The sequence below is a fragment of the Arachis ipaensis genome, chromosome B08 (assembly GCF_000816755.2).
Source record: "Arachis ipaensis cultivar K30076 chromosome B08, Araip1.1, whole genome shotgun sequence".
Lineage (NCBI taxonomy): Eukaryota > Viridiplantae > Streptophyta > Magnoliopsida > Fabales > Fabaceae > Arachis > Arachis ipaensis.
Window position 1 is genome coordinate 89,244,408 of NC_029792.2, and position 8,160 is coordinate 89,252,567.

The window sequence follows — 8,160 nt, forward strand, 5'->3', positions numbered from 1 at the left end:
CACCCATTTTTGTAACAGGAGACTAACAGGACTAATGAAGAAGTATGGGATAATTCATAAAGTTGCAACAGCCTACCATCCTCAGACTAATGGGCAAGCCGAGGTGTCAAATAGAAAGATAAAGTGTATCTTGCAGAAGATAGTCAAACCTCATAGAAGAGACTGGAGCACCAGGCTACAAGATGCACTCTGGGCATACAGAACAGCATACAAAACACCCATTGGGATGAGTCCTTTCCGCTTAGTTTATAGAAAAGCTTGTCATCTCCCTGTTGAAGTAGAGCACAAAGCCTTCTGGGCAGTAAAAGAATGCAACATGGGAATTGAAAAAGTCGGAGCTGAAAGGAAGTTGCAACTGCAGGAACTGGAGAGTCTTCGCCTAGAAGCTTATGCAACTCAAAACTATACAAGGAAAAGATGAAGGCTGTACATGATCAACACATCAAGAGGAAAGAGTTCCAACCTGGGGACTTAGTCCTCCTTTATAAATCTCGACTGAGGCTCATGCTAGGCAAGTTGAGATCAAGACGGGAAGGTCCATACAGAGTAGAGAAGGCCGAACCGTACGGAGTTTATCACCTAAGCCATCCTTCAAACTCTGAACTTATCAAAGTTAATGGACATCGTTTAAAGCTGTACCATGGCGAGAAGCTAAAGAAAAACAAGGAGCTTGAGATCTTCCTCTTGGAAGATCCCCACATAGCCGAAGACTGAGCTAGTGGAGCGTCCAACTTACGGACGTTAAAGCAAAGTGCTAGGTGGGAGACAACCCACCATGGTATGATCATTCTTTTCTTTATTTTTTAGTTTTCTTATTCAATAACTCTTCTCTTCATTAGTACATTTCGTGCATCTGCATTTTCATACTTTTATTTAAAAAAAAAATTCACGCAACGCGACTGCCTCATTGACGCGTCCGCGTCGCAGGTGTGAGAGAGAATAATAAATTGAACAGAGAGTCACGCGAGAGCGTGGCTGGAGGCGTAAAAAGGGTGCACGACCGAAAGTTGTGCGATAGTGGTGCTGGATTCGTGCTGAACGCATAATCCTTCCCACGCGGTCGCGTGACCCACGCGACCGTGTCATATCATTCTAAAGCCCACTCACGCGATCGCATGCCCCACGCGATCGCGTCACTTAAAATTTGGCACTAATATGATTTTGAACAGAGAGTTGTACGAGTGCGAGGCTACCCTCGCGCCATTAGCCTAAATGGGTCACGCGACCGCGTGACCGACGCGACCGCGTCATTCAGTTCAGCGCAAGTCGCGCGACCGCGTGTCCCACGCGACCGTGTCGCTTACGCCGCACAGCCCCCCTAATTTGTCAACTATCTTATCTTTTTCTCCCCAAATCCTATTTTCTCTTTTCCCTCCTTATTTCTTCTCCCCCCTTCCTCCCTTCTTCCTTCTTTCTCACTTTTTTCTCTCTCTCACCCCCATTAACAAGGTTTTTCTTTCTCCTTCCCTCCTTACTTTTCTATTATTCTTCTTATTTTTATATGCCATCTTCTTTTCTTTTCTTTTTACCTTCATTATTCATATTTTCTTTTTCTTCCTTTCTTTTTCCTTTTTACTTGGTGTTATAAATTTCTTTGAGTCATTGCTTTTCATTATATGCTTGTGGATTGTTGTAAATTTGTTTGACAATTATATATTACTTTTTAAAGGATTTCTTGAATGTTCAAATTCTTATTTTCAAGAGCTTCTTCTACATGCATGCTATGTGTTTGTGAAAAAGCCCATATGGCATTATGAACTTCTCTACATTTTTCTACTCTAATATTCAATGCTTGCTTTTCACAAATTCCCTTTACTATTTTATTCATTGAATTTAATTGTCAATAAAAACGTGATGGTTAGTTACGAGTGATAACATATTTAAATTGGACATTGAATGCTTCATCTATGCTACTCATGCCTTTGCCTGCATGCCAATAAACCTCTTGCATTTCATTGTCCTACATGCACTTGCTATATTTCCATTGATGAACTTTTCACATGTAATCCGGACCATGTGTTAATGTCATTCTTCTTTATTGTGCATTGATTATCACTTACATCACCCTCTTCCTTGCTTCACCCCTTTAAATTTAATTTACTTTCTCTTTCCTTTTTCAGGATGGCCACCAAGAAAGGAAAGGAGAAAGCTACCCCCAAACAACCAGCAAGAAGAGGTACAAAAAGAGCATTAGTGGCAGAACCCTCTTCAACTGCGGTAAAGCCCTCAACAAAGAAGATTAAGAGGATCATAAAGGTTGATGATAAAGAAAAAACCTTCCGAGCAAAGGACACTGCGCGATTCCCCAATCGCTACTGTGAGCAGATGTTCCTGATCCTGGCTGAAAGGAGTTACAACAACGAATACCTTCTTCTTCTCCCGCCCAATATTGCTACCTTTGTTGAGCCACAAATTGCCCGAAGACAATGGGGTTTCCTACAGAGACAGCCAAGGCAGGTCAATCTTTCTTGGGTAGTCGAGTTCTACTCCAACTTCCACCTGCCAACCCTGCAGTCTGTCTATGTCCGTCAGAAGCAAGTCCCCATTACTGAAGAAGCCATTCAAAAAGCTCTAGGTCTTCCCCCCTGTTCCAGAAGGACTGGACGCCTTTCAAGAAGCCGCACTCAAGCGCCAGATGTACCAATTTGACTGGGACGCCATTCTCAGAGTTATCACACTACCTGGCAGCAGATGGATCTATGGATACCATCATACCCGCCCTAAGGGAATTTCGGCTTCAGCACTTACCTTGGAGGCTCGCGTATGGGCACAAATCATGTCCCATTACGTCTTTTCGAGCACTCACGAGTCCTCCTTCACTGCGGACATGGCCGTTCTACTATGGTGCATCCTTACAGACCAACCTCTGAATCTACCAAGACATATCCGGAATGCCATGGGACACGTACAAATCGCTGGTAACTTACCTTTTTCAGCCCTGGTCTCGGATCTTGTCTCAGCAGCCGGAGTCTCCTACAGAGCTGGGGACACCAAAGCCATGCTTCCACGGGATGATCAGTATGTCCCCAACGGGGAGTACCTTAGACTTCCAGCAGCCACTATCAGCCAGCCTACTGAACCAGTTGAAGATATTCCTTCTTCAACACCACAAGCACCTACAACAGCCCAACTGCTCCATCAGATACTTGAAAAGTTGGATCGGCATGAATAGAAAGCTAAGATGAGAAAGCGCCGTAACAAGCGTCGATTCACATACCTCAAGGCATAGTTATCAAAACCAAACCGGTAATCAACCCGGTCACGGGTTACTGGTTCAACCGGTGGGTCACTAATTCACCCGATTAACCTGGTCATAATTAAAAAAATATAAAATTATATTAATAAAATTGAAATAATGTCTTAAAACTTAAAATGCGAGTCTTACAAACATTAATAATCAAATATCAAGTCTTAAACATAACTAATAATCTAAAGGAAGAGTTAATAAACTAGTTTTTAGTACAAAATATGTTCTCAATTTAAATCAACTAGAGCAAGTTAAAGATAACACAATCATTAAATCAAGTCCAAGGGGTGAGCTCAAAGTCGGCATCAACATCTTCATAGGGCAAATTAGGAGCTTGATCAACATTTCCCTCATTTTGATTTGTATCCATATCTTCCATAGCATTGTTACTTGGTCCATCATTATCTTGGTCATCTTCCAAATTTAATTGATCTACATTTGTGTATTTTTGACAAATCAATATCAAGAATAATTCATAATAGCAACTGACGATTAAAATATTCAAACAATTGAAGAATTTACCTAGATCATCCAAAGTTGGTTGAATGGACATATTTGCCAAATCATTTCGTAGAGCATCAACCTCTTCAGGAGTTAAAAACGGCGGTGAATCTTCCAATATCCAATCCGAATGCTCATCAAATGTATCAAGACAAATTGGATCATAGTTTTACTTTCTCATTAGATTCCTATGTTATCAAGTTATGTAATTACTAAACTAAAGATTAAATTTTAATGAACAATACTTTTTAAAATTAGATAAATAATTATAGAAGATACCTTTGTTGTAGCCTCAAGTTATAATGAACGAAAACAAGATCATTAAGCTTTTGGTGTTCTAACCGATTCCTCTTCTTTGTGTGGATGTGTTCAAAAATACTCCAATTTCGCTCACAACCAGAAGAACTACAAATTTGACTTAAAACACGAATGGCTAACTTTTGTAAATTTGGTGCTCCAGTTCCATAAGATTCCCACCATTGGTCTTAAAATCAAAAGAGGCAATGCATTACAAATAGCTTTTCTAAATAAATTAACGAATAAAGAAAGATAAAACCAAATAAAATATTTACCTGGCATCACTGTGCTTCGTTCACGCAGTGCAGATTGTCTTCCAAAATCATCTTCAGCATTAGAATATATTCTCTTCTCACTTGTCAACTTAGTATTCAATTCTGGATCATCATATGAATATTTCTCAATTACATCTAGTAGGCCAGAAGTGGTTTGCTTATGTTTTTCAAATTCAGCAGCATTGAATCAAAAAGCAGGGTTTAACCAATAGCCAGCAGCATGAAGATTTCTTTTAAGTTGTGAATCCCAACGAGTATCCAAAATCTTCAAGTAAGGCTCCACAATCTTCTTTCTTCGTCGAAACCTCTTCACCATCTCTTCTCTAGCCATATTAAAAGCTTGATAAAGAAAACCCATTGCAGCTTTATCTTCACTATCCACAATACGAAGCACACGAACAAGTGGCTCAGTAAGCTTGACAACATCTGTACATTGATTCCAAAACTTAGAGTCTAAAACTTGATCCACAAATGTTTTAGCTTTAGCTTCTTTGGAGTAGGCTGAGATTGTCCATTCTTTAGAAGTTACCATAGCTCTTAATGCATCTTTTTGAGCCAGAATACTCTGCAAAGCTATGAAATTGGTAGCAAAGCAAGTTGGAGCTGGACGAAGTATTTCTCGTCCACCGGTAAACTTCCTCATAAGATACAGTGGATGACAATGATTATATATGTATTTAGTAATCTTTGAAGTATGTGAAACTGTCTCACTAACTTCATTCAACTTTTCAATATCTTGCAACATCAAATTAATACAATGCGCAGCACAAGGAGACCAATACAACTTAGGGAATTCAGCTTCCAACAACCTTCCAGCAACAACATAATTTGCAACATTATCCGTCACTATGTGAACAATATTTTCAGGACCGACAAAGTTGACAACATCCTTAAAAAGCCTAAACAATAATTCAGCAGTCTTGGAGGCATGAGAAGCATCAACAGACTTTAGGAAGATAGTTCCTTTAGGACAATAAACCAAGAAGTTAATTAAAGTGCGCCTACAACGATCAGTCCATCCATCAGCCATTATAGTACATCCAGTTCGCTTCCAAATTTCACGATACTGTTCAATCATCTTTTTCACATCCTCCACCAACTTACTCAACAAATACCCACGAACTCTACCAAAGTTTGGACCTTTATATCCTGCACCCATGTTTGCAATAGCATCAATCATTGGTTGGTAATATGCTGAATTAACTGCATTAAATGGCACAGAAGCATCAACCATCCACTTTGCAATGGCAATGTCACATTTTTCCACAATTTCTTTACTTTGCAATACACTTTTTATCGTTTGTTGGGCTCCAGGTGTTGTCGAAGATGGGAAAAAAGTCTCTATTCCAGTAGTCTTTTTCCCTTTCCTAGCTGCAGGTGGTGGCAACCTTGTCCTTGAATGTTGGAGTTGTTGCTGTCGTGCTTCAACCTCTTCCATTCTATCAAATTCTCTTTCAACATCATCACATGCTCCATAACTTTCTGCATAATTTTCTTGAGTTTTCCTTTTCTTATTCATAAATTCTTCAATACTTTGCCCAAATTGATGAGCAACAGCAGGTGGAACCTTTTTGCACTTCTCAACATCTCCTCCTTTTCCAGCCAAGTGATACTTAAATCGATTAATCCCACCTCCCCTAACAGGTTTGTCACAATATATGCACATCATAGTAATTTTCCCTATTTTTTCCACAATTTGTTTACAATGACCCCAAGCTGGATCAGTCTTTCCTCTATTGTTATAAACTCTTTTAGTGGTAAGATCAGGGGTAGGAGTTGCTGATGATGCTTGTTCTTGAGATGGTGGCGTTTCTGATGGTGTTTGAGATGAAGCCATTTTTAAAATTCTAGCAAAAAAACCAAAAATATTTTCAACAACAGGATTTGCTTAAATCAGTTTTTAAGCAACACAACAACCACCACCATTTCACCAAAGTTTCCTGATTCAACTAACAGCAACTCCAAAGTCTAAAGTCTAAACAAACCAGCAGTAAACAACAACACCAAAGTTTTCTAATTCAACTAACAGTAACTCTAAACAACCAGCAACTAAAAAACTATATACCAAATTACCAACACAGCAACTAGCAATAGCAGCAACCAGCAACAAACAGGGAAAATACAATTCAAGAACAATGCAACAGAATTGAAGTGCCTCTCAACTGAGAAAGATCGGAAAGGCAGATTCAAGACAAGAATCAAAGGACTAGAGAGCAAAATGAAGAAATTTTTGACAAATGACAAGGATCCGAAGCAGAGACCAAATTACCAACCAGCAACAATATAATTCAATTCAACAGAGACCAAATTACCCACCAGAATCCAGCAACAATACAATTCAAAAACTACTCTAAAAAATCAAATTTATCAACAGATTCCATAACAATAGGTCAATAGCAGAGGCACTGACCTGAGGGAGCAGAGGAACTGAGGCCAGAGACTGTGAGTGACGGAGAGGTGAGGCCGCAAAAGCGTTCTGAGCTTTCTGAGCTAGTTGATGAACAACACTGATGAGGACCACCCGAGACTGAGAGTGACGACGAGAGGTGAGGCCGCGACTTGATGAACAGCGCCGATGAGAGGTGAGGCCGTGACTTGATGAACAGCGCCGACGAGAGGTGAGGCCGCGACTTGATGAACAGAGCCGACGAGGACCACGCGAGACTGAGCGTGACGACGACGAGGTTGGCAGGGGGGGTGACGACGAGGACGACGCGAGACTGAGAGTGACGACGAGGTTGATGAACTTAGACTCTCAAAGTCTCAGAGAGTCTGAGAAGTGAGAAGTGAGAACTCTTCTCAGACGCCATTAGGGAGATCAGGAGATGTGAGGTGAGGGCGTGAGGGCGAGGCAATGGGGGAAGGGGGGATAGCCATTAGGGTTTCATTTCAGTTTGGGGAGGGGGGAATTATTCATTAGAACGATTGTAATTGGGTTTATTGTTGGATTTCTCTCTAGTCACTAACACCAATCCTCCCAAAAGCGGATTGGAACTTGTGGATAGAACCAGCATTCCAACTTGTTTAACTTTTCCTTACTTAGTAAGGGGCAACTAAACATAATAACCCTCAATTGTCAATTAATCTTGAGAGTACTCCAACAAGAATAGGGCTTCCAGCTAATCAACTCCCAGTCAAGGCTTTTATTTAAATTTATATAAATTCTCTAATTTAATTTTCTGCCATTCAACTCAAACCTTTTTGAAAATATCTGATTAATAAAATAGCACACTTTTCTGCAACTCATTGGGAGACGACCTGAGATTCATACTCCCAGTATTTTAATTTTAATTTCTGTGACACCCTTCTAAATTGATAAGCGGATTTCTGGATGGTTGAGAACTATACTTGCAACCATATTTTATAATCATTCTTAACTCGCCAATTTCTGCCAACATCAAACGTAATCGCCGGATTGGTGGTTACCTCCACATAGTCGGGAGGGAGAGATTTGTTGGGTTTTGGGCTCCAATTTTATGTGGAAAAATACCCAAATGTTAGTATCCAAGCCCATGGTTGCTCTTTTCTGAGAGTGAAGTGGCTTAGGTGAGTTAGAGCTAGAAAAGAAAGGTATCATTTTTGAGAAAAAACACTAAACACTAGAAAGAAGAGAAGAGAAAAAGTATTTTCGCACACACATAAAACGATCTCTGTAAATTGGTTACTGCAGATTCGTTAACCATTGGACCGAGCTCCAATTTAGACAGTGTGTTCTAGACATCTGGTTCTTCATTTCCACCGTTCAGATTTTTAATTCAAAGTCTGTAGTTTGAGATATTGGCCACAAAGCAACAGCTCTGTTTTTAGGGTATTTTCATCTTCTTGTTCTTGTTTTGTAGG

General features: G+C 40.1%; 1 long non-coding RNA gene across 1 annotated transcript; it reads right to left on the reverse strand.

Annotated features, from left to right (window-relative positions):
* On the reverse strand, positions 3,339 to 6,410 carry LOC110265609. The gene is made up of 2 exons (XR_002351773.1): positions 6,371 to 6,410; positions 3,339 to 3,619 (listed from the first exon to the last, which is right to left on the reverse strand). It is a non-coding gene; the product is annotated as an uncharacterized LOC110265609 (long non-coding RNA).